Source organism: Acinonyx jubatus, chromosome C1, assembly GCF_027475565.1.
Source record: "Acinonyx jubatus isolate Ajub_Pintada_27869175 chromosome C1, VMU_Ajub_asm_v1.0, whole genome shotgun sequence".
Classification (NCBI taxonomy): Eukaryota; Metazoa; Chordata; class Mammalia; order Carnivora; family Felidae; genus Acinonyx; species Acinonyx jubatus.
Genome location: NC_069381.1, coordinates 64,079,099 through 64,106,370, shown reverse-complemented (window position 1 = coordinate 64,106,370; position 27,272 = coordinate 64,079,099). Strand labels below are relative to the sequence as shown.

General features: G+C 37.6%; 1 protein-coding gene across 7 annotated transcripts in view; it reads left to right on the top strand.

Moving 5' to 3' along the window:
• Window positions 1-212: 212 nt before the first annotated feature.
• Window positions 213-27,272, top strand: part of ZZZ3 (zinc finger ZZ-type containing 3) — a 110,470-nt gene continuing 83,410 nt past the window's right edge. For 3 of the 7 annotated variants that reach the window (XM_053214267.1, XM_027058831.2, XM_027058829.2), the window contains exon 1: window positions 216-362. The gene's annotated coding sequence lies outside the window, so the exon portion shown is untranslated. Of the gene's footprint in view, window positions 363-5,362; window positions 8,012-27,272 lie in introns of those variants that run through there. The other 4 variants (XM_053214264.1, XM_053214266.1, XM_053214262.1 and 1 more) reach the window with 3 other exon arrangements.

The following is a 27,272-nucleotide window of genomic DNA, read 5'->3' as shown; positions in this document are numbered from 1 at the left end:
GTAGGGACGGAACTGGGTCCTGCTCTCAGAAGACCAACCCTCGCCCAGGGGCGAGGGCGGACCTCGGCGGCCCCCAGCCCGCCCGCGCTGCACGGGCCGCGGTTACCAGCAGGCGGTGTAGTGAGCTCGCCTGCAGCCGCCGACGCCCGCCCGTCCCAGCGAGAGAGGAGGGGACCGGAAGGAGCCGCTGGTGCTGAGGGAAGTGGCAGGAGCGGGAGGCGGGGACCCACCTGGAAGCGCCGCGGCGCAGCTGTCGAGCTTCCTGCGGCGGCCACCCGAGCAAGTGCCGTGGCGGGGGCAGAGAGCGGCCACGGCGGCGGCGCTTCCCCAAGTAGCTCACGGTGCCCTGCCCCGCGCGGAAGGTGAGCAGTCGCTCGGGGCACGTGGTGGGGTCCAGACATGGGGTAGGGAGAATGGAGGAGGAGGGAACCCGGGGCACCATCGGCTTTGGGACCCGGATTTAGAGCCCAGTGCTGGGAGGGGGTGGGTTGGAAGCAACGGCGAAACCCCCACGTGGGGCGGGGGTGCGCGCGCACGTGTGCGCGGGCGAAAGGGGGGCGGGGAGGGCTCTTGGGAGGACGACCAGCGCGCGCTCGCTCAGTAGCTGCCCACGTGACGGCACGCCAAGACTCTCCTTCCACGTGACAGGCTGTGAGGCTGGTTGAGGCAGAGGGTTGTTGTGTCTGTGTGGTATTAACCGTGGTCGTTGGATGTTTTAGGGTTTTCTATCGCTTCTCCTCTCTACTAGGGGGGACAGGATGAGAAATAAAAGGCGTAAAAGACTTTCTGCTATTTCCTTGTTATCCACGTTCTCAAGTCCCTTAGTGAAGCACTTTTCAAGTTCCGAAATACCGATTTCACTGTACCGCCATGTTGGTTCCAGGGGAAACTCGCGAGATGCTAGTGGGTTTGTATCGCGAGATCTCTCGATTCTCGCGGGACCTTGTTGGCAGAGCAGTTGTCCTGGATGGCGAATCCTTGGGTTCCGGGGGCCTGGGACCCGCAACTCTTTCTACCAGGCAAGTTGTTAGGGAGGGGCCGGGGGCGAGTGCCTCTTGGTGCCGGGAGACGTGCTAGGTCAGCTTCCTTTAGTCTTGAAGGGAATACATTGACCTCATTGAGGCGACACGGTCCTCCTCCCCACCCCCTCGGGCGCTCCGCCACCTGCAGAAGCGTCTGCACCCCTCAGCCCCGGCTCCTTTTCCCCAGCGCAGTGATAGTTCCACCCCTCCGTCTTACTCCCTCGAAGTCCAGAGCCATGCTCGCGCAGTCGTGACGATTCCATAGGATAGCGTTGCTGTTAACTTTCAAACGTTCATGTCAGTTTCCCCCCTTGTTGCCATTTTCTAAAGAATTCCAGACCTGTTAACCATTCTGTCGCTTGTTTCTGCCGCAGTACCTTAGTCCACTGGTTATTTTCAGACGCTTAAAACTACTGCGCCTTTTATTTTTTCCTCTCTGAGCATCATTTACTCCCACTTACTTGGTCATTGATAACTTCCTCAAGACTCTAACTTACTTTGTATGTACAATAACTTCTGGCAGTATTTGGAAGGAGCCCTTATATCTCTGACAATAACTGATGTCAGAATAAAATCGTTCTTTTAATTTTGTGCGTGCCTATTAACTCGTAATTATCGATATGATTTTGATTACTACTGTATTATGAGGTTGCCATCTTTGATGTTCAGGGATGGTTGTTTTAGGTCACATGGTTACAAGTAATAGTGGAATGTTTTAAGTCAAAATTTTAATTAAAACGAAACTTCTCTTCATAAACTTTGGTATCAAAGTTTGAGTTCGGTTTTTCTTTAAATGAGTTTGACATAAAATTAATTTTTCTCCAACTTTCAATGTCTGAATCAGAGATAAATTTACAGTATACCTACTTTTCGTATTCTTGAGCCAAGTAATTTCGTATTTTGTAATTTCATATTCATGAGTCTTTGGATTTATTTATTTGTAGTGGGGAGTTAATTACATAACTAATGAGATAACTAGGTAATCCACTCAAAGTTTGTTTTTCTAAAAAACTACAAAAATGTCATTTGCCTTTACACTTGATACAGAGAAATATATACAGTAAAACGCTCCCTGTTACACTCTTGCTAAGTTGCCTTACTTAGTCTTAAATCTCTGTAACCACTCTTAGCAGTAGCTGTGTATTATTCCATGTATTTTTTTTTTTTTTAAGGAAGAGGAGGAAGTGGAGTGGTGTTTTGAGACACACTATCACAACATTAGCAACCAGTAAAAAATTTTCTACTCCGCGAAATTTTCATTTAGCGATGCATACCTATTGTCTTGACAAATATATGCATATTTGCTTTAAAAATAGATTTGTTTATTTCTTTATCTAGAGGGAGGGGCAGAGAGAGAGAAAGAGAGAAAAAATCCCAAGCAGGCTGCACCCTGGGAGCACCAAGACCAACACTGGGCTCAGTCTCTCCCAAACCATGAGATCATGACCTGAGCCGAAATCAAGAGTCAGACTCTTAATGCACTGAGCCACACAGGCGCCCAGACAAAAAAATTGTACAGATTTTTTGGTGGTTCGGTTTTATGACAGTATCTTGAGTGATAGCATTATTTTTGTCCTGGAGATTTAGTATGCTGGTAGCTTTGTACTAAAATAAAATAGAATTTAAAGAAATAAGTATGTTATCAGTTGAGCTTTATATTTTTATATTTAGTACTTGTGTTATACACTCACCCTTACATTTATGCTTATATTTTGTGATACTTACATATTCTAAATTATAACCCAAGTTTGTGTATAGGAATTTTAAAAAGTTACCAGCTCAGTTAAATAGTTCTGACCATGCAATTTACTGAGCTCAACAGAGTGGTAGGTATATTATTAGTGAATACAGACAAATGTACATATACTCAGAAGTTGCAGCATTTTGTGATTGTTTTTTTGTACTTTTCCCGCAAACCTACTAGCAGTATTATTTATTAGTTACACAAAAGTATCTATTCTTCTTGGGCAGTGTGATTTTCTTTTGTAATTGTTCCAATTAGGAAAATTGGGGAATGAAAGTGAGTGTGAAAGGTGTGATGAGGGAAAGAGGAAAAGAATGTGTAGTTTGATACTGAAATGGAATTGGAGAAGTTGCACAGAAAAAAGAGGATGGTAGAAGTTTGACAGGGCTGTGGTCCAAGACTAGGCAGATTCACGATGGTTGGAGGGCAATTTGAGTTGACTAGAATTTGGAATCAGTAATTTTAGGCATTTTTTTCTCATAAAATTTTTAGACTGTTTCAGTCCATCTCAAAAATTGCTTGATATCATTTGTCATAAAAAATCAGCAATTGAGTTTGATACTTAATTGCAACTTTGTGAATTCTTTAGTTAGGTAAAGCCCCCTTGTTAAGTACCATTTGTTGAGTAAATTTTATTATTTTTAGAAGGAAATTGTCAAAATGGCAATGGTCTCAAAGTTCACTATTCTATAATGGCCTTTGCACAGGGGTCTACAAAGTTGTGCTTAGTACTTGGGCCTTTGGTAGTTACCATGTGTATCTGATCCTTGCGATACTGTATATATTTCTTACACTTTTGTAATTAATAAACTTTCTGGTAGTGGATCTTGGGAATACCAGTCTTTTAGAGATTAGTATTTATCTGAAATACTGGGTAGAAATATACTGAGAAAATCTAAGGAGGAAGAGGAATGTATTTTATATGGTTAGAGTTTGCTTGAGTAAAACTTAAATAACCAAGAAATTTTATTTTCCTTTTCTCATTTATTAACTGTCACAGAAGTGATCTGAGAACTGATGAGCTGCAGTGATGAGAGGAAATTAATAACATTGATAATTCAATACTGATTTGGCCTCACTTGGATTTTTTTCTTAGGGCCTGACGCAATGCTAATTTCCATAGACCTATAACTTTGTAAACTATACAGTGTGATACCTATATTACATATTAATATACCAGAAATATAAATCTTATTTCTTAACTCTTCATGAACCAGTATCCAAGAGAGATTACCAGAAATTACTTGGCCAGAAATATCAGTGAAAATATGTTGCAGGTGCTTTTTAAAAAAAATCTATCTAATTTCATAGGAAAATTCAGTTTGGATTTAACTACAAGAAGTATTTGCTGGAAGACTTTTTGGTTTTTAAAGTATTTAATATAGATGTGGTATACATTGTGATGCAAATTTCTGTAGTTAATACTTTGATAACTACTGTAATTATACTTTAAAAACATTGAACAGTGACTATTTCCCAGAGTCTTAAGTGTTAACTTCCAATACCATGGAAGTATAGACTTTGCTATTTTATTTGAACTTATCCTTCTCACCTCTGTTTTTTTCTTTTTAGCTGTTCTTTCTCATTTAGGTAGATCTTTTTTGTATTGTCAGAGACCAGTGAGTTCAGTAACTTTTCTTGAGGAGACTCTCAAACCATTCATTATTATTGGAAACTCCGTTATATTTATGTTATATTCAGTAATTCAACAAACGTTTTTTGAGTGATAGTGATCTCAGCCATTTGAAACAGCATGGATTTCCTGAGCCATCAAAATAACTGTAAGCAAATACCATAAGCCTGTGGTCTTTATTCAGAAATTCCTAAGTGGAGTAAATAAGTTTTGCAGTCCCAACAGGATTGGTTATCTGATTTTTTAGCCCACAGGTCATAATCCACAGGATTGGCCATTGGAGTTAGGCACAATGATTGCTGAAATGTAATTATGTTTCAAGGGAAAGGGGAGAAAAACTATTAAAAAATAGATGGAACTATTTTAGAAGAATAGAAAAATAGTATTTTAAGGCCATTACATAGGGACATGCAGTCCTATAATCATTAACTTCAGAGGGAATCACAATATTGCCAAGCAGTGTAGTACATGGTGTGTCACAGGATGACCTTAGTCATAAATAAACTTTTATTCTATGTACTGTGTTTAAGGAAGTAAGAAACTGGTGTCCTTTTAGCAGATTATTATAACGGTAAGCATTTTCAAAGCTTTGTTAATTAATGCATTTCAGTTTTCTGGAGAATTGACCTATAGAACTCAACTGATGATACCAAATAAAAATGATGCTGTCGTGTATGACATTTCCTGTGTTTTATTTTATTGCATTTCTCTATTTATTAATTTCCTTATTTATTATTTCAAGGGATTACCTCCCAAATAAGGCTCTATTACATTTAATATTTGATATCAGTGATAACCAGTTGTCTAAAGACTAGCATCTTTATTAATGAAGGAATATTCAAAGCAAATAATTAGAAACAGTAAATGACCAGTTTGTATAATTAAGTTCTGTGGTAAAAAAAATTTTTTTTTAATGTTTATTTATTTTTGAGAGAGAGAGAGAGAGAGAGAGAGAGAGAGAGAGAGAGACAGAGTATGAGCAGGGGAGGGGCAGAGAGAGACACAAACACAGAATCAAAGTAGGCTCCAGGCTGTCAGCACAGAGCCTGATGCAGGGCTCGAACTCACAAACTGTGAGATCATGACCTGAGCTGAAGTTGGATGCCTAACTGACTGAGCCATCCAGGCGTCCCTATAGTTTTATTTTTTATTTTTATTAAAAAATTTTTTTAATGTTTATTTATTTTTGAGACAGAGACAGCATGAACGGGGGAGGGCAGAGAGAGAGGGAGACACAGAATCCGAAGCAGGTGCCAGGCTCTGAGCCGTCAGCACAGAGCCTGACGCAGGGCTTGAACCCATGGACTGTGAGATCACAACTTGAGCTGAAGTCAGAAGCTCAACCGACTGAGCCACCCAGGCGCCCCTATAGTTTTTTTTTTTTTTAAATGTTTGTTTAATTATTTTGAGAGAGAGAGAGAGAGGGGTAGGGGCAAAGAGAGAAGGAGAGAGAATCACAAGCAGGCTCCATGCTGTTGGTGCAGAGCCTGATGCAGGGCTCAGTATCACAAACTGTGAGATGATGTGAGATCATGACCTGAGCCCAAATCAAGAGTTGGATGCTTAACCAACTGAGCCACCCAGGTGCCCCTTTAGTGAAGTTGAGTCTCCATCCTTAGCCCTGATGAGTTTCCTGAGGAGAGAACTGTTTCATTTTGTAGTGGATTTTCTTTGTTGCTTTGCTTCCCTGTTTTCAGTTTCTTTTAATATGTTAATTTAAACTGTGTGTTCTGTTTATTGGTAGAGTAATGGTAGATAGTATTTGATTTAGGTAGAAAGTGTGTTATGTGGTGTGTTTTAATGACTTTAATGACTGGCTTGAGGATTTTAAATGTGAGGAATTAATATCACCATATTAAAATTTTGATATATTTCTTACATTATTTTAAAAACGCATCTTTTATATACTTGTGGATAAAACATTTAATTCCATGATTTGCTTTCTAACCTAATGTTGGGTAACATTTTTCCATTCTCACAATGAGTCTTCATAACCATAATTATAAATAGTTGTATGATGTCCCATGTGTTGATGTATCATTCCCCTATCCTAAATTTTTGCATATATAAATAACAGTGTGAATAACATTTATACATAAGATATTTTCTTGTGTATAGTATTATCTTCTAGTATATTGCCAACACCAGAAGTGATTTTTAAGTGTATTTTTAAAGGCTTATAAAACCTATTCGTCACACTATCAAAAGGATCAAATTATGTTCATGTTGAAGTGGCTGTTACTCTATACTTCTACATTAAGTATTATTTATAAAAACTTAATAGAGTATAAGTTATACCACTTTTTTCTTAGATTACTAAGGTGAAACATTGTGCTTAACAGATGTATTTCATTTATGAATTAAGATAAACAGAATTTCAAAATTAATGTAAGTAACCAAATCTTTTGACCTAAGTTTGTTGTTCACTTTTGAACTTCTGAAATTGCTTCTCTGGAAATGTAATAAATAAACAATACTGATTTAATACTGTCTCTTTTAGTTTTTCTAAGTTAGATTAAATAAATTGAACTTTTTACCTCATCTGATACTAGTGTGAAGTGAGAATATAAATGTTTTTCTCCAAATTGGTAATTGTCTCAACTCTATTAAATAATTTTTATTTTCTCATTGTTTTGTGTTTCATTTTTATATTTTAAATGTTTTTTATTTTATTTATTTTTACCCCAAACTTAAAAAAATATTAGTATTGATTTTTAGATGATTCTTATGACACATCTTTCTTTTGATCTGGTGTCTTTTTATTGTGATGCTTGATTTTGTATTGATTTTTAAGAGCACTCTACAAATTGAGGATAATAAAGCTTATTCTGTACAAAAACAGTGTTTTATAACTCTTTTTCTTGTCAGCCAAAATTTGAAATTCTTTTCCCATACCACAGAATTTAGTAGGATTAAATGAAGCAATTTCTCCTTTCTTGAATGGACAAAATATAAAACTACTTAAGAGTACTGTATTAGAGGCTAAACAGAGAAAAACTACTTCGGTAAATTTTTGTGGAATTAGAGAATTAAACTGCTAAGGTCAACAATTTAGGATGTGTGCTTAAGGTGTTTTCCTTTATTAAATAGCAATGTGTAGTTTGACATCATTATTAGCCTCCAATCTATTTAATGAAAAAGTGCTAATTGGCAGTTCTAGAAATTAAGTTACAGAATCACAATACCTTTTTTTTTCAGTTGTTAAGAACAGCGGTATGGCACATTTACTGACATTTAGTAATGAATACTCTAAGAAATTCCGGGTGAGCATTAGTGAGGGCATAATTCATGCCAAGGAGAACATTTTTAATATTGAAAGTTCTTATTGTTTATGAAGGTATGGTTTTTTTCTTTACAAAATAATTATCCAAGATCTTAAAATAATTTTTTAAAGAAGGGAGATATTTTTACCTATTTACACTTTAAAGCTGTGGAGGCTCCAAAGTTACTATTTTATTAAGTAATGATTAACATGTTCTGTTGTTTACAGATTGGTGTGATTACATTAATGCTAGGAAGAAATACCAGATTAACTTTCTAAGTGTGGAATCATAATAAATATTTGAAAAAATGTGTGTCCTGTGCTTGGGGATCCCATAAAGAGAATTGCAGGTGAATGATGGGATGAAATTTCTTTCTACCTTGGATCTACCTTGGGATGCGATTTAAAGGGATTGAAACATAATTTATACCTTTTATTACTATCAGAAGGAATTCTGCTTACTTCATAAGGGATACGTTGATTTTACAGAATGGCACTGAACTAATCCAGGTAATAGTAGTTGCTAATTGTAATGTGGCACTCATTTATACTTTTCTTACTAGTTTTTTAATTTTTTTAAATTGGTCAGAAGCTTAAGGAAAACCTATCCTGCAGTTCATATACACTTTCCCATTAGAAAGCAGATTTATTGTGTTTCATAAATAAGGTGGAATACTGCTTTTTTCTAGGTTGATGGTATTATACAGGGAGGTGCCAGGATTTTTTTCTTCTGAGAAAGATGTGTGTATTTGTGAGATTTATTTAACTGATAGCCCTTAAGGAACTTTGTGATACTTCTCTGTCTTTACTCATCCCAAATTTGTAATTCTTGAAGTTTATTTATTTAAATCTCTACACCCAACATGGGGTTGGAACTCACAACCTTGAGATCATGAGTCACCTGCTCTTCTGACTCGGGCAGCCAGGTGTTCCTGTAATTCTTAATCTCAACTGGCTTTACTAAAAAGAAATTTTAATGTTTGTGTTTGCAGTAATGTTTCATTTTCTGAGAGAGAAATGTCCTTTATTTGCTCCCTGCTTTTAAATAAATGTAAATATGATTGTAGTATAATATACACAAAGTTCTCATAAGTGTATATAGTTCAGTGACTTTTTTTTAAATTTTTTTATTATTATGTTTATTTATTTTGAGAGAGAGAGAGAGTGCGAGTGGAGGAGGGACAGAGAGAGAGCGAGCGAGGGAGACACAGAATCTGAAGCAAGGCTCCAGGCTCTGAGCTGTCAGCACAGAGCCGGATGTGGGGCTTGAACCCATGAGTGTAAGATCATGACCTGAGTCGAAGTTGGACGCTCAACTGACTGAGTCACCCAGGCGCCCCGGTTCAGTGAATTTTCAAAATGTAATCCTACCTGTGTATTCAGTACTAAGAAGCAGCACGTTATCAGAATCTCAGAAACTGTCTTGTGTTGTATTCTGGTGATTAACACTACCCCATCCCACGGGAAACCACTCTTTGGATGTCTGGTACTATGGAATATTTTTGTCTGTTTTAGAACTTTAATTTTATCAGCATCATTACATTTTTATCTTGCTTTAGAAATCCTAGAACTCAGTGTAATTTATACGTGGAGATTTCAGCTCTTTGACTTAGACATTTTCCTCATCGCATTCATGATTTTAAGAACTCTTAGGGGTGCCTGGGTGGTTCAGTCGGTTGAGCATCGGACTTCGGCTCAGGTCATGATCTCGCAGCTTGAGAGTTTGAGCCCCCTGTCGGGCTCTGAGCTGTCAACACAGCTTTGGATTCTGTGTCTCCCTCTTTCTCTGTTCCTCCCCTCCCCCTCTTGCTGGCTCTCTTGCTCTCTTGCTCGCTCTCTCAAAAATAAAGATTAAAAAAAAAAACCTCTTAGAAGGGGACATCAAAGAAAATCCTTGCTTTCTTGCTTTCAGATAAGTTAGTAGACCCTTTCAGTGTTTTAGTGTAACTTGAGCAAAGAGGATACTTTTAATTTCTGTCACTGATTGGCCTGCAGTAGTACTTCAGCGCACCCCCCCCCCCCCCCACGCTTAATAATTTTGTTTTGAACATTTTGGTATAGCATTCCTGACTAGCTAATGGCTTTTTGGACTTTTATCCTATGAGTTGGCAGCTTTCTTTTCATTCTTTGAATTCCTTTCAAGCAGTGATTCCTATTCTAGTTTTTATGACAGACACCCTGTGGTATCCTCTGTTATTTTAAAGAATATTGTGAGGGTCCCTCTCCCCAAGAAAAACGTCCCAATTTGTTTAAGCCATTTTAATTTTAAGATACTTATTTTATATTTATGAACAGTGTAATGTTGTGGTGTGCGTATTATAAAATCAAGTTATAGGCTATTAAAAAATGGAGAGCTAAAAGCCTTTTACCTAGTTTATATCCCCTTTCAGGCAGGCTTCAAGTGTAAGTGCAACTTTTTTTTTCTGTGTATTTTATTTTTAATTTTTTAAATTTATATCTAAATTAGCATATAGTGCAACAATGATTTCAGGAGTAGATTCCTTAATTTACCTTACCCATTTAGCCCAGCCCCCCTCCCACAACCCCTCCAGTAATCCTCTGTTTGTTTTCCATATTTAAGAGTCTCTTATGTTTTGTCCCCCTCCTTGTTTTTGCATTATTTTGGCTACCCTTCCCTTATGTTCATCTGTTTTGTATCTTAAATTATACACGAGTGAAGTCATGTGATACTTGTCTTTATCTGACTAATTTTGCTTAGCATAATACCCTCTAGTTACATCCACATAGTTGCAAATGGCAAGATTTCATTCTTTTTGATTGCTGAGTAATACTCCATTGTGTGTGCGTGTGTGTATATATATATATATATACACACACACACACGCACACACATACACATCTTTATCCATTCATCCCTTCGACATTTGGGCTCTTTCCATACTTTGGCTATTGTTGATAGAGCTGCTATAAACATTGGGGTGCGTGTGTCCCTTCGAAACAGCACACCTGTATCCCTTGGATAAATACCTAGTAGTGCAATTGCTGGGTCATAAGGTAGTTCTATCTTTAATTTTTTTGAAGAAACTCCACACTTTTCCAGAGTAGCTACACCAACTTGCATTCCCACCAACAATGCAAAAGAGATCCTCTTTCTCCGCATCCTTGCCAACATCTGTTGTTGTCTGAATTGTTAATGTTAGCCATTCTGACTGGTGTGAGGTGGTGTCTCATTGTGGTTTTGAGTTGCATTTCCCTGATGATGAGTGATGTTGAGCATTTTTTCATGTGTCGGTTGCCCATCTGGATGTCTTCTTTGCAGAAGTGTCTATCATGTCTTTTGCCCATTTCTTCACTGGACTGTTTGTGTTTTGGGCGTTGAGTTTGAGAAGTTCTTTCTAGATTTGGATACTACCCCTTTATCTGATGTCATTTGCAAATATGTTCTCCCATTCCGTCAGTTGCCTTTTAGTTTTGCTGATTGTTTCCTTTGCTGTGCAGAAGCTTTTTATTTTGATGAGGTCCCAAGAATTCATTTTTGTTTTTTGTTTTTTTCCCTTGCCTCCGGAGACACGTTGAGTAAGAAGTTGCTGCGGCCAAGATCAAAGAGGTTTTTGCCTGCTTTCTCAAGGATTTTGATGGCTTCCTGTCTTACATTTAGGTCTTTGATCCATTTTGAGTTTATTTTTGTGTATGGTGTAAGAAAGTGGTCCAGGTTCATTCTTCTGCATGTCGCTGTCCAGTTTTCCCAGCACCACTTGCTGAAGAGACTGTCTTTATTCCATTGGATATTCTTTCCTGCTTTGTCAAAGATTAGTTGGCCATATGTTTGTGGGTCCATTCCTGGGTTCTCTATTCTGTTGCATTGATCTGAGTGTCTGTTTTTGTGCAAAGTGCAACTTTCTTATCACATAGTCTCCCTTTCCATTTTCTTGCCTACCCCTTCCATTTCACTTTTTAACTTGAAAAAGGCATAATGAAAAAAAAAAAGAAAGGCATAATGAAAGATACATTATTGTGTTTCTCCACATAATTTTTCTTTCATCTATGTCCCACAGTTAGCCTGGAAGGTACACTTAATTTTCTTTATAAACTAATTTTGTTCATGGTCAGTCAGTAATAACTAAGGACAAGAATATTATAAATGAGCTGTAACTGTTGAAATTAGGTGTTTTGTTCAAGAATAATGTAAGAATAGCATGCACCAACATTTTGGACTCTAGTGATCTTTCCTTTACTGAGCTTTTGTAGAAATTAAATGTTATACAAAGTTTTAGACTAATTTCTAAAGTTTTCTTTTTGCCTCGAGATTTTAAATGTCTGACTTTAGTTTTTTTTTTAATTTATTTTAACGTTTATTTATTTTTGAGATAGAGAAAGACAGAGCATGAACGGGGGAGGGTCAGAGAGAGAGGGAGACACAGAATCTGAAACAGGCTCCAGGCTCTGAGTGGTCAGCACAGAGCCCGACGCGGGGCTCGAACCCACTGACTGCGAGATCATGACCTGAGCCGAAGTCTGACGCTTAACCGACTGAGCCACCCAGGCGCCCCTTAAATGTCTGACTTTAGAGGAACATCCTGATATAGGAGAACATCTCTTGAAGAATGAAGGAGAGAGTAATGGACTTCTTTTAACTGTTACAGAGTTACCGCTAAATTTGAATAAATGCTGTTCTTTTTTTTTTTTTTTTACACGTTTATTTATTTTGAGAGAGAGAGAGAGAGAACGAGAGAGAGAGAATGAATGAATCCCAAGCAGGCTCCACACCTGTAATACAGAACCCGATGCATGGGCTCATATCCACGAACTGTGAGATCATGACCTGAGCTGAAGTCCAACATTTAACTGACTGAGCCACCCAGGTGCCCCGAATAAATGTTGTTCTTACTTGGTGAATGAGTCAGGACATTTTCAGTATGACTTAAGCCACATAGGTAGATGCTTTTCTTCCTGTAGTTAGCAAAATTTCACCAAGGAAATTCTGAGTTATTTGTGATAAGGCAGTGGTTCTGAGACTTTAACATAATCACCGGTAAGGTTTGTGTGTTTGTTTGTTTTAAATAATGGATGGCTGGGCTCTACCCCTAAAGAGTCCGATTTAGCAGGAGACCATACTTTGGAGACTAATAAATACTAGGGTATAGTCACGGCACCCACCTATAAATAATAAACCCACGCCCCACAAGTGTTTCTGATGTACGTTGTAGCTGAGAACTTTCAAGCAGTTGTTCTCAAAATGGGAATGGCACGATAGCATCATATGGGAACTTGTTACAAATGCATTTTCTCCCGGACTCTGGGTTGGAACCCAGAAATCTGTTTTAAACCAGCCCTTCAAATGATTCTGATGTGTCCTAAATGTGAAGAAACCTTCTTGTACCTCAAAAGTATCCTTCCTGGGCACTTGAACTTGTTAGAAATGCAAATTTCAGGCCCTACCCAAATCTCCTGTATAACAATCTCATTTTAAGGAGAGTCCCAGGCATTTAAAATGTATATTGAAGATTGTATAGGGTTGCTCTAGATGATTATTATAAAAGTAGGGGTGTTTGGCTGGCTTGGTTGGTGAAGCATGCGACTCTTGATCTTGAGGTTGTAGGTTTGAGCCTCATGTTGAGAGTAGAGTTTACTTAGAGTTTAAAAAAACAAAAACACTTCCAGAAGAAATACATATTGGGGCATCTGGCTGGCTCTGTAGGTAGATCTTCAGGTTGTGACCTCAAGGCCAACTTTGGACGTGAGATTACTTTAAACAAGCAAGAAAAAAAAGCCAAAAAACAAAAAGTAATACAAATTAAGTTACTGAACATTTGCTATGTGCTAGATGCATGTAAATACTCTATTCACTATTATTAGTCTTCTCAACAATGTAGTAAGGATGGTTACTGTTCTTAATGGGATATGAACCTAAACATTCAAACTCTGCTTTTGGAGTGAGGTGTTATAGGACCATTTATGTTGGTTTATATTTGTCCTTCCTTGTTTTTTCAGTACCATAGTGTATGTTGTATTCAATTTTTTTTGTATTCTATTTTACAATGACCTGAATTTTCTTTAAGGTCTTATGTCCCAGGACTGTTTTTGCTAAAATACTGTGTTTTAGATTAAAACAAAAACAAACCTGGAAGTAGATAAGATTTGAATACTCTGTCTTTAAAAATACATTCTCTTAAGTTTATTCATCAAGGTTACAACTTATCCGAATGGTTCTCTTACACATTTTGTCCTTACATGTAATTTTAATGAGGCAGCCCTTACTGGTTAGGGTTTCAGATGAAATTTTGCACAGTGGGTAGTGTCCTATATTCAAGGACTGTATTTGTTTATTAAAGACCACCACAATGTAGTTCAGTACCTCGAGTCCCCATTGTGCTAAAATTGAACTTTTGGGTTCAATTTCAAGTAGGACATGAAGATTTGCAGAGTAGGAGACCTAAATACTGGTCTTAATTTCAAGGTAGTATAAGAGAGGAACATTCTGGTCACTTTATTAATTACAGGATTTTTTTTTTTTGGAGGGAGGATTTCTGTGTCATATTCTTCTAAGTGTACAATTCAGTGATTTTTAGTAAATTTACAGTGGTTTGCTACCAACTCCATAGTCCTGTTTTAGAACGTTTGCATAAGTCGAAAGGTTTCTTTTGCCTAGTTTATTAAGTCATTCTAACCTTCAGCCTATAATAGATTAAAAAAAAATCAGCTGGTATATTTTAGAAGTCCTTGAGTACAGTGCCAAACTACAGCGTAGTAGTAAAAACCTATTTATAAATCTTAATACATAACCCTGTTTTTACTTTTAAGAAACTGAAAAAAATACTATATTAAATCAGTTATTCTAGTTGAAAAGATTAAATATCCCTTCACACATCCTTCCCTGGTAAAATGGTTTGTGTACTTGTTTTCTTTTCCTGTAATAGTTGTATATTTGCATGGCTTGCTTCCTTCTCAGGTTCAAATGTCACCTGGTGTAGAGAGGTTTTTTTTGAAGAGGGAGTTTCCAGGTGGTATCATTTACATAGACTTCTGTGTGAATGGTGCTCACTGATGTTACCTTCATTATGCCATCAAAAATAGCCCCCCTCTACACGTTTCCTTGTTTTATTTTCTTCATAGTAATTATCATCACTGATATTTATTCTCTTCTTCTCATTAAATTATAAGATTCATGAAGATTGAAATTATGTTTTATTCAGTGATTTAGTCTCAGTCTGGAATGATGCCTTGTTCATGGTGGATGCTTAGTGACTGCTAAATGAATGAATTGAAAATATGAAATACTTGCAACAATGTTGGACACTAGGAAAATGCTCTTTGAAAAAAAGAAAATGCTCGTTGAATTCTTAGCTATTAGTACTACAGCTGCTTAATTCTTTATACACTTAATGTACTGGATTTTATTTTATTTTTTAGCAATTTATATGCCTTATGGAGTAGTATAAAATTTCAATAAGCAGGACTTGTTTTGAATACTTAAAACTCTTTTAAAGTTAAATAAAATTTGTAAATATAGTGCGTCACAAGTTCTTTTAAACATTCCGGTATTACTTATTAACCAAACATACTTAAGTCTGTCAGATTCTATAAGGTTAAAATTCTCCTAAACATGACAAGAATGTAAAAAGATATATAGAATAGTTTTAAAACCTAACATAGACTTACTAATATTGTGGGTTTGACATACTTAATTTCAGTATTTAGTTCTAGTTCGTGTTGAAGGTTGGTAGTCACTTAAGGAAACACTTCTGTTATCTTGAGCAGGTTGAATTTTCTGTGACACCTTTATGACCACAGATCAGTTACCATCTCCTCATCTGACTCTCAGACTAATCAGTTACCATCTGATTATCAGCCTAACATTGGCCTTGGAAGCTGCCTTTTGTCCAGATGGTTTTTCTTAAACCACGGAGAGGCACATTGAAATCTCATCCCTATGATAATTGGAACTCCGCCCTTTTGGTTTCTTCTGAATTCAAGTTTAAGGCCTTTTGTAAATATTTTGTAACTGCTTTTTAACTCCATTGTCTGAACAAGGTCTATAAACCCCACCCAAGTTGCTTCACCACTTGATTGGATTCCAAGAATCCTTTTCTACCTATCTGGCTAATGCTGCACAGGTTTTAGATCGTCTAAGTGACACAAAGGAACTAAGAAGTGTTGATAGCTTTTGTTAATTTGAGATGATTCCAGGTGTGCCTGGCTGGCTCAGGTAGAGCAGGAGACCGTAGATCTCAGGGTTGTGAGTTCAAGCCCCACGTTGGGTGTGGAGCCTACTTAAGTTAATTTCTGGTGACTCAAAGTATGTTACAGGGCTAGAAACAGACATAAAATCTTCTTTTTAAAAAAGAAAATAGTAGTTTTTGAAATCATTTTCCATCGTTGGAGGTAATGTAGAAAGGTACAGGCTAGCTTATCAGCATTAAGAACATTACATTAAGAGGCATAAAATAACCTTTTTTTAAAAAGTTTATTTCAGAGACAGAGACAGAGAGAGAGAGAGAGAGAGAACGAGCAGGGGAGGGGCAGAGAGAAACAAAGAATGCTAAGCAGGCTCCCTACTCTCAGCACAGAGCCCAACAGAGGCTCAGTCTTATGAACTGGGAGATCTTGACCTGAGCTGAAATCAAGAATCTGTTGCTTAACTGACTGAGCCATCCAGGTGCCCCTAAAATAACCATTCTTAAAAAGTGTTAAAGGGCACCTGGCTCAGTTAAGCGGCTGACTCTTGGTCTTCCTGGTCTCAGCTCAGGTCGTCATCTTGCGGTTCATGAGTTCAAGCCCCCTATCGGGCTTTATGCTGCAGTGTGGAGCCCGCTTGGGAATCCCTCTCTTCCTCTCTCTCTGTTCCTCCCCTGCTTGTGTGTGGACACTCTCTCGCAAAATAAACTTTAAAAAAAGTGTTAAAAAGGGGGGGCGCCAGGTTGGCTCAGTTGGTTGAGCGTGTGAGTCTTGATCTTGGGGCTGTGTTGGAGCCCCATATTGGGTATAGAGATTACTTAAAAAAAAAAAACTTTAAAAAAGTGTTCAAAAGGGATCAGTGTCAAACTTAGAGATATATCTAAAAAGGCTATTTTTGTCCTTGTCCTTTTTAATATTTTTATTAATGCTTTGGAAAAATATGCAGTTGTGTTTGTAAAATTTCAGAACAACTCACTGGCAAGGGTAGGTATAACGTGGAATTCAGATAGAAAAATTCTGTGAGCAGAATTCTGTTCAATTCACCAATATTAAGGCACTGTACTAAGAGAATAAAAAAAGAATTGCACTGCTTGTATAAGGAGCCTATAATCAAGTAGGGAATATAGACACACCCAACTATACATTATAAAATCTGTGCTAGAAGAATTAAGCCTTATGGGGGCAAAAGAGGGAGAAGTTAATTCTGATGGATCATTGAATTGGGCTTTGAGGAAGAAGGGTTTTCCATTGAAGATGGAGAAAATCATTGTGTCTTTTATTTATTTTTTATTTGGAGGACTGAAAAAATCAGAATCAGCTGGATTTATTAAGACAGGGATAATATTGTGAGCAGATAAAGAATAGATTGTAATCTCAGACTAATCAGTTGTTCAGCTGAATCCTTCAGTTGTTCAAGAAGGATGACAGTAGCCTGAACTGGAGCAATAACAATAGGACAGAAAGAGAAGTAGACTGTTCGTTTCAAGACATTTTAGAAGAAGAATAAGTAGTTTGTTGATTGTATATTGGTGGGAAAAGGGAGAGCTAAGATGTCTTAAAGTTTTTTACCTTGGGTGATTAGATATTTTTCATTGAGATTGTTGACATAGGGAGGAGCTAATATTTTTGGGGTTGGAAGAAAATGACTACAGGTTTGTATTTGTTGAATAAAAGTAGAGTCTAGAGATTGAGACCTCAGATTATGGCATACTGAAGGTTGTGATGGAGTTTGGGGCTAGAGATCTAAAACTTCATAGTTAAAATAATCTGAATTATAATAATGGTTTTACCTGGGGAGAGAGGATAAGAAATGGACATGCACATTTTGGGGGGTGCAGAGAGCAGTCACAATGCCTGAGAAAATGATAGGGAGGAGACTTGGAAAATTGATTTCAGAGGTTAGAGGAAAACTAGAAAGAAATGGGGATCAAACAGAGATGGAAGTTTCAAAGTGAAGAGGGAATTGATGACTTGGTTAAAAGATTCTGAGGGATTTAAATGGTGTAGGTACTGAGAAGAAAAACCTTTGCATTTGGGGGAAGAACTAGTTGGATTTGATAGGGACTTTTAGGAGTTTGATTTTGTATAATCTCAGGGATCCAATAGTTTGTTGCTTTGAAAAGGAAAAAACAAAGGAAATACCAGGCCGCATTGGTCTCTGTTGGTATATCTCTACTATAAATTTAGTTTTCTGGCTTTTTGTTTATACTACTGTTAGTTTCAAGTGTAATTAACTTTAAAAAAATTTAACATTTGTTTGTTATTAACAGACAGAGACAGAGCATGAGCATGGGAGGGGGCAGTGAGACGGGGAGACGCAGAATCCGAAGCAGGCTCCAGGCTCTGAGCTGTCAGCGCAGAGCTGGACGTGGGGCTCGAACTCATTGACCAGAGCCAAAGTCAGACGCTTAACCCACTGAGCCACCCAGGTGCCCCAAGTGTAATTAACTTTTAAAAACTTTTTCATTTAAGCATAACACATACACACGTACAAATGTAAAACATAATCATAACTAAGTGCATAGCCTAGTGAGTTTTCAGAATGTTGAACATTCCCCAAGTAACCCGCAACTAAAGCAAGAAAGAGAACATTAGCAGTACCTTCTAGTCACTTTCTACTTTCCCATCCCAGGGGTAGACTTTATTCTGACTTTTGACAGTATACTTTTCATTGATTTTGAACTTTATGTAAATAACATCAAGTATTAGTTTTTGAAAGATTTTAAACCGAAATATTTTTATTATTTTTGTTGTAAAATTATAGAATCATAAAATTTTTGTCCTTTTGCTTACAGGGAAAAGATCATCTTTTGTTTATGTGATTAATATGTGAATGTGTACTGACTTTTTCATTGCTTGGTAGAAATTTCCAGAGGCACCTGGGTGGCTCAGTTGGTTGAGGATCCGACTTTGGCTCAGGTCATGATCTCACGGTTCCTGAGTTCGAGCCCCACATTGGGCTCGCTGCTATCAGCACAGAGCCTCTTTTGGATCCTCTGTCCCCCCTGTCTCTGTCTGCGCCTTCCCTGCTCATGCTTGCTCGCTCTCAAAAATAAACATTAGAAAAAGGTTTCCGTAGCTCTGTATGATGAATTTGATGCTGAAATTACATTAATTTATTTCTTGTGGATAAAGGTAAAACTTTTTTTAGTGAAAAATTAAAAAATCATCAAAAGTGGCTTAGATATAAAGCAGGATTTAATTTAGAATATCCAATTTAGGTATCTTCTATAAGATTTTGTTGCTTTTATCTTCCGATGAACATACTGATTAGGAAAAGAGATCTTGTAGAAAGAAAATAGATAAAAAGATAAAGGACTTTAGTGGTAAGTTTGATATTAAAACCAGAAAATAGACTCTGATAAGGCAGGAGAACATAAAACTCTTCTCATAGGGGATTTGATGACACTTGACATCTTTTTATGTCCTGTGTTCCTTGGTAAATGTTTTACATTGTGAGTTTTCTTACTGTGGAAAGTTTGGCCATGCACTTAAAACAGTGGAATGAAATGGCATTTTTGGCAATGGTTCCTGAGGGATATGTTTAGTCTGAAGTTTTGATAATCAGGTTTTGGAATTTGGCATCTGTGTATTTCTCTGATAAAGGTTGTTGCTACCTCAAATGTCAAATTACTCTGGTTTTTTGGATATAAAAATTTTCCTTAGGTAAACTGAAATATCTCAGAGTCAGCATTTATAACCATTCTATAGCCTTGAACAGGATGTCTAAATGCCTTGTTAGAATTTCTAGCAAATGTTTCTTTTAACCTGTATTGATTTGGCTATATTTATGGCATGCCGTCTTCAGGTTTGATTTTTTTTTTTCTTCTTAAAGATGTATAGAAATTAAAAAAATCTGAGACCCTTCTCATCCTTACACCTTCAGTCATACTTCTTTGGAAAGGAATATTTTCTTCTTCAAAATAGAAATACCAGATTAAACTTAAAAAAAAAGTTTAAGTAGTTGATTAGATTTATTAGATAGAATTAAATGAAATAGTTAGCCTAAATCTAAAATTGTCTTGGGGCACCTGGGTGGCTCTGTTGGTTAAGTGTCCAACTCTTGACTTCAACTCAGGTCATGATCTCACGGTTTGTGAGTTCAAGCCCCACATTGGGCTCTGAGCTGACAGTGTGGAGTCTGGTTAAGATTGTCTCCCCCTTCTCTCTGCCCCTACCCTGCTCATGTTGTCTTTCAAAATAAATAAATAAACTTAAAATTTTTTAATCTAAAATTGTCTTTCATTAGTAACATTAAAACATTTAAAGCCACAGAGTGATAACAAATCAGTAAAGCATATTGTAAGGCTTCTTTTCTATGTAAACTATGTTCATAAGCATATTTTAATGCATTTTTTGTAAAGTCGCTTTAAAATTTAGAAGTTTTGAGGTGCCTCGGTGGCTCAGTTGGTTGGGCATCTGACTTAATTTCAGCTCATGTCATGATCTCATGGTCTGTGGGGTCAGACCCAGAGTTGGGCTCCATAGTAGCAGCATGGAGCCTACTTAGGATTCATTCTCTCTCTCTCTCTCTCTCCCTCTCTCTCCCTGCCCTTCCCCTCCTTGTACTCTCTCTTTTTGTCTCTCTCTCTCTGAAAATAAATAACTAAACACTTAAGAATACAGAAATCTTTATAAAAAATAAATTTAGAAGTTTTGTTAAATACAGCTTTATCTTAAAAGCAACCTGATTGTCTCCCATCAAGGGCCTTAAAAAGTTTGTATCCTGTGACCTAATAAGGTTGTTGTGAAGAAGTAATTAGAGATACAGACATACAATGTACAAGGATGTTCATCAGAGCTATTTATGAGTAGTAAAATATCAGAAATAGCCTAATGTCCTAAGAGAATGGATATAGTTAAATTAGGGATTACTTAGGTTTTTGTATAGGTATTAACAGTTTTAAGACTTTAACCATGTGGCATGTTAAGTGGAGTGGGGAAGGGGAAGAAAGCACGATACAAAGTAATGTGGGGTGCCTGGGTGGCTCAGTCGGTTAAGTGCCTCAGGTCATGATCTTGAGGTTCCTGAGTTCAAGCCCTGTGTCAGGCTGTGTGCTGACAGCTTGGAGCCTGGAGCCTGTTTTGGATTCTGTGTCTCCTTCTCTTTCTCCCCTGCTTGTACTTGTGCATCTCTCTCTCTCTCAAAAACAAACAAAAAAACTCTTAAAAAAAAGTAAGTGTGTGTGTGTGTGTGTGTGTGAATTTTGATTTAAAAAATGCACATAGAAATAAGAATGGAAGGGGCTCCTGGGTGACTCATTCAGTTGAGTGTCTCACTCTTGATTTTGGCTTGGGTCGTGATGTCACAGTTCGTGAGTTTGAGCCCCTCATCGGGCCCCGTGCTGGTGTTGTAGAGCCTGCTTGCGATCCTCTCTCTCTCTCTCTCTCTCTCTCTCTCTCTCTCTCTCTCCCCCTCCCTCCCTCCCTCTCTCCCTCTCTCTCCCTCTCTCTCCCTCCCTCTCCCTCCCTCTCCCTCTCTCTCCCTCCCTCCCCACCTCTCTCTCTCTAACAATAAACTTTAGAAAAAAGTAAGAATGGAAGGGAATGCACCAGTATGTTAAGTGGTTGTTGAAATGGGTAAGCTATATTTGTACTTGATATTAAGGTTGTCTCTAATAATGATTGTATAAATATTCATTTCGTAAGTATGTATTGGACCTCAAGTTTTAGAGTAGGCTCTGGAGTATAAAAGTGAAGAAAACAAGAGAAGTCCTTCTAGTGGAGCTTATATTCAAGTTGTGGGAGACAAAACAAGCAAATATTTGGTTGAACGTTATGAAATTGCTGTTATTTATATTTAGCTATTTTTGACATAGAAAACTGGCAGTTTCTTATGGTTCAACCTAATATATAGGTCACATGGTGATAAGTGCTCTGGAAAAACCTGAAAGTAGAGTAACAGGGATAGAGATTGTGGTTGTGTGGAGGCAGGGAATATCATATATAGGTGGTTAGGGAAGCCTGATTTGGTGATACCTGAGCAGAAGACTGAAAGAAGTGTGAGAACTCACCAGGAATGTATTCTACACAGATGGAATAGTGAATTGAATTGCATGTTACTCTATGCTTGGGAGAATGCTTAAGTGTTTTGCACTATCATGTATTTTAAACAATGATCTAACTAGCTTAGGCCACTGTCTTAGCACATTCAGTTTTCCTAGGCAGATGAATAGAACTAAGATATGATTTATCTTCTATGTGTTTTTTACATACATATATTTTCTGGGTAATAGTTCCCAACTTTAACCCTATAAAAAAAATCTCATTTATTATTTTCCCTTGTAATCTATATTATCAAAGGTTTTGTTTGATAAATTTTGTTAATACCTTTTTTTTTTTAAGTTTATTTTGAGGTGGGGGTGGGGCAGAGAGAGAGAATCCCAAGCAGAGCCTGATGTGGGGCTGGATCTCACCGTGAGATCATGACCTGAGTTGAAATCAAAAGTCAGATGCTTAACCAACTGAGCCACCCAGGCACCCCAAATTGTGTTAATACTTCTGATCAGCATTGAGATAACCAACATACCTATGTAACTTTCTAGTCAAGAAGCATAGGTAGAACTAATGATAATTTAAATATGGTTGATTCTCATTATTTGTTGATTCCATATTTATGAACTCACCTACTTGCTAAAATATTTATTTATTTTTCCTAAAATTTATTTATAGCCCCAAAATGAATACTACTGGAACTTTTTATAGTCACTCACAGACCTGTGCAGAGTGATGAAAAGAGTCATCCAAGGGACATGTTCCCACCTGAAGTTGATCAGGGTTATGCTCTGTCTGCTTTCACTTCTCATACTGTAAACTCTTTTTTTCACAGTCTATTTAGTGCCACATCTTTCACATTTGTGTGTGGTGTTTTTTTTGTTTGTTTTTTTGGATGTGAATGTGCTGTTTATCATGTCCCCCAGGGGTGCCTGGCTGACTCAGAGCATGTGACTCAATCTTGGAATTGTAAGTTTGAGCCCCATGTTGAATGTAGAGTTTACTTTAAAAAATAAAAATAAAATGACCCCTAAGTGTAGTACTCGAAGTGCTGTCTAGTGTTCCCAACTGCACTAGGTTGTGATGTGTTAGATAAGCTTCATTCAAGTATGAGGTATACTACTGTTGGCAGTGAGTTCAATGTTAATGAGTTAATACATATTAAATAAGGTGCATTTATTTATTTAGTTAGTTAAGTAGGCTTCACACCCAGCAAGGAGCCCAGTATGGGGCTTGAATTCACGACTCTTGAGATCAAGACCTGAGCTGAGATCAAGAGTTGGATGCTTACCCGACTTAGCTACCCAGGCACCCCAAATAAGCTTTTTTTTTTTTTTTTTAATTTTTATTTATTTTTGAGAGAGAGAAACACAGAATCCGAAACCAGTTTCAGGCTCTGAGCTGTCCGCATAGAGCCCAACGCAGGGCTCAGACTCACAAAGATCGTGACCTGAGCCGAAGTCAGATGTTTAACCAACTGAGCTACCCAGGCGCCTCCCACATAAGCTGTCTTTAAACAGAAACACATGTTAAACATGATTATATATCAACTGGCTGATGAAAATGTGACCAGAGGCTTGCAGGAACTTAACCTATAGGAAAAATGGTTCAGTATTGGCTAATTCAGTATTTGTGGCAACTTTATAGAACAAACTACTATGAATAACAAGAATCAACTACTGAATAAGAGATTTGTTATACCAGTTCTTTTTATTATTATTATTTTAATTTTTCTTTATTTTTGAGAGGCAGAGAGAGACAGAGAGAGGGAGATACAGAATCTGAAGCAGGCTCCCAGCCTCTGAGCAAGCTGTCAGCACAGAGCCCGACGCTGGGCCAGAACTCAGGAACCGTGAGATCATGACCTGAGCCGAAGTTGGATGCTCAACCAACTGAGCCATCCAGGCGCCCCTGTTATGCCAGTTCTATGTTTTTGAAATATTGAAACTGTCTTGGAAACTCCCTAATCTCCTCTATAGATTCTTAAAGGTGGTGGAGCATCCTCATAGAGGTGGATGAATATGCTGATGAAAATTTTTTGTCCTCTCAGAGAGAATGACGGTAAAAATGCTAGAACTTGGAGGAATTACTATAGGTCTGGTAAGATTCAACTTGCTTGCAATTTGATATTCAGCCCTTGACATTGATATCAAAAGATTCTAGAAGGGCTCTGTTCTGATAGAGGAATGGTAAAGTGTTCTAATTCCTTGTGAATCTTTGTCTCATCTTGATTATTTTATTTTCTCTTCACACTTTTTGTAGTCTTGTTTTTCTTGATTGTTTTGTTGACTAAGACTATTGAGAATTCTTAGGACAGATGGAGCCTGGCTTTTAGAAAGCATTACCTAATCATTATTACCTGTGACTGGGTTTTAAAGAAACTGCCATTAAACTGAATATCCTTAAAGATAAAAATCACTGAATAAAATTAATGTGAATTTAACTTTTTTCCTTAATTAATTTAATTAATTTATTTTTTCATGGATATAATTTGTCAAATTGACTTACATACAACACACAGTGCTCATCCTAACAAGTACCCTCAATGCCCATCACCCATTTTCCCTTCTCCTCCACTCCCCCATCCACCCTCAGTTTGTTCTCTATATTTAAGAGTCTCTTGTGGTTTGCCTGCCTCCCTCTTTGTAATTATTTTTCCCCCTTCCCTTTCCCCAGGGTCTTCTGTTAATTTTCTCAAGATCCACATATGAGTGAAAACATATATCTGCTCTTCTGACTGACTTATTTCATTTAGCATAATACCTTCCAGTTCCATCCACATTGCTGCAAATGGCATGATTTCATTCTTTCTCATTGCCAAGTAGTATTCCTAACTTTCTCCCAAAATTTAACTAATTGACAAATTTATAACTACTCAACACAGCATTGCAAAAATTGAATTTAACATTATTAATGTAAGACTTATTTTTCATATTTTAAAGCAAGCACTTAAGAATCATAATTATAAGCATTTTTTCTTTTTCAGTGTTTATTTAAAAGTTTTTAACATTTTTTTCATTTTTGAGAGACAGAGTGCTAGCGGGGGAGGGGCAGAGAAAGAGGGAGACACAGTATCTGAAGCAGGCTCCAGGCTCTGAGCTATCAGCACAGAGCCTGATGGGGGGGCTTGAGCCCATGAACCATGAGATCCTGACCTGAGCTGAAGTCGGACGCTTAACTCACTGAGCCAACCAGGTGCCCCTATGAGCATTTTCAAAATGTTATATAGTTAGCTAGCTGTGAAAGATAGCTTTAATGGGGAAAACTGCAAGTCAATAAAAATGAACATTTATTAAAGTGGAAGATAATAGAGGGGTCTTTTTTTAAAAAATTTTTCTTAATGTTTATTTTTGAGAGAGACATAGAGTGTGAGTGGGGAAGGGGCAGAGAGAGAGGGAGACACAGAATGTGAAGCAGGTTCCAGGCTCCGAGCTGTCAGCACAGAGCCCGATGTGGAACTTGAACCCATGAATGGTGAGATCATGACCTCAGGACACTCAACAGACTGAGCTACCCAGGTGCCCCAAAGATAAGAGAAGGATCTTTACATCAGACATTTCATATAGGTCTTGTTGAATTAGTAATACATACTTAGATTGCAGATGTCCATTAAAAATGAATAGTCATGTAGAGCTGAGATTATGTCTTAATGATGGTAAATGCATAGTACATAATACATGCTCAATTAATGCTATCTTGAAATGAATCAGTCTAAGAATCTAAGTGGTCTGAGAATTATTTCTAAGCTCTCCAGTTCTAAGAATAACCAGGCTAATTTGGACCTCAGAATGCTATGTAGATACTTTCTCATCTCATTTCTTCTAAATCATCAGTCAACTAAAGGAATTTTTTTTGATTTGTGAAATTAGAAAGTTCAGGTTGTTTATCTGGCTTCAGGCAAAACTAAATCAGAGTATTTAAATGATGTCCTTTCAGGGCTTTTTTCGTTCTCTTGCTTGCCACTGAGAGTTTCAGCCTTAAATTTTTCTACTCTAGAGAGAATCCTATCTGTTTGGCTGTCTTCTCATTAGCCCTAGACCAGATCTCATGGAAGAACTATGATTGATGATGCTTGTGTCATATACTGTGTGTGTGTGTATGTGTATGTACTGTGTATGTTGTGTACCTACAGGTATACATGTAGGTGGGCTCAGCCATGCTTCAATTAAGTGTATCATCACACATTTTTCACATTTATTTTATCGGTTCTGCAACTCATAAAAATGGAAACATACAGTATGCATTCCTTTGTGTCTCTTTGGCGAAACAGTATGCTTATGAGCTTTATATTGTTGTATGAACTTCCAGTTTGTTTATTTCATTGCTGTGTATATACAAATTATATATCTATTGTTGATGGGCATTTGGGTGGTCACAAATAATGCTGCTATGAACATTCTTGTACATGTCTTCAGATGTACATATGCATGCATTTTTCTCCACATATATGTATTTCTTTTTTTAAAGTTTATTTTGAGAGAGAGAGAGGGAGGGGCATAGATGGAGAGGGAGAATCCCAAGCAGGCTCCACGCTGTCAGCAGAGCCTGATGTGGGACTGTATCCCACGAACTATGAGATCATGACCTGAGCTGAAACCAGGAGTGAGACACTTAACACCCTGAGCCACCCAAGTGCCCCCATGTGTATGTATTTCTATTGGGTATATACCTAGGATTGAAATGGTTGGGTCAGACAGTGTGTATTTATTAAGCTGTAGATGTTGCCAAACGGTTTTCCAAAGTGGTTGCATCAATTTACAGTAGCATATCAGAGTTCTGGTTGTTCCACATTCTTGTCAATATTTGGTTTTGTTTTTTTTTTAAAATCTTGATCACTGTGATTTTGATTTCTGTTTCCTTGATGACTAATAAAGTAGAATGTTATTTCATGTTGATTGGCTAATTGAATCTCTTGTGTGTGTGTGAAATGCCTGGTCAAGGCAATACTCCATTTAAAAAATATTAGGTTGTCTAATTCCTATTGGTGTATAGGAATTTTAAAAATATATTTTGGTCACGAATCCTTTCTTTGATCAAAATATGCGCTGCAAATATTTTTTCTCACTCTGGGGGTTACCTTTACATCCTCTTAATGGTGTATTTATTTATTTATTTATTTTTTGTTTTGAGAGAGAAGGAGGGGGAGAGAGAGAGAGAGAGAGAGAGCATGAGCAGGGGAGGGGCAGAGAAAGAGGGAGACACCGAATCTGAAGCAGGCTCCAAGCTGTGAGCTGTCAGCACAGAGCCCAATGTGAGGCTTGAACTCACAAACCGAGATCGTGACCTGAGCCAAAGTCTGCCACTTAACCGACTGAGCCACCCAGGCGCCCCTCTTAATGGTGTCTTTTGCTGAACAGAGGTTCTGAATTAAAATATCCAATTGTACATTTTTTTCAAATACTATTTTTGGGGAATGGTTTAAGAAAATTTTTGCCTACTTCAAGATCATCAAGGATGTTTTCTTATTTTTTTTGCTAAAAA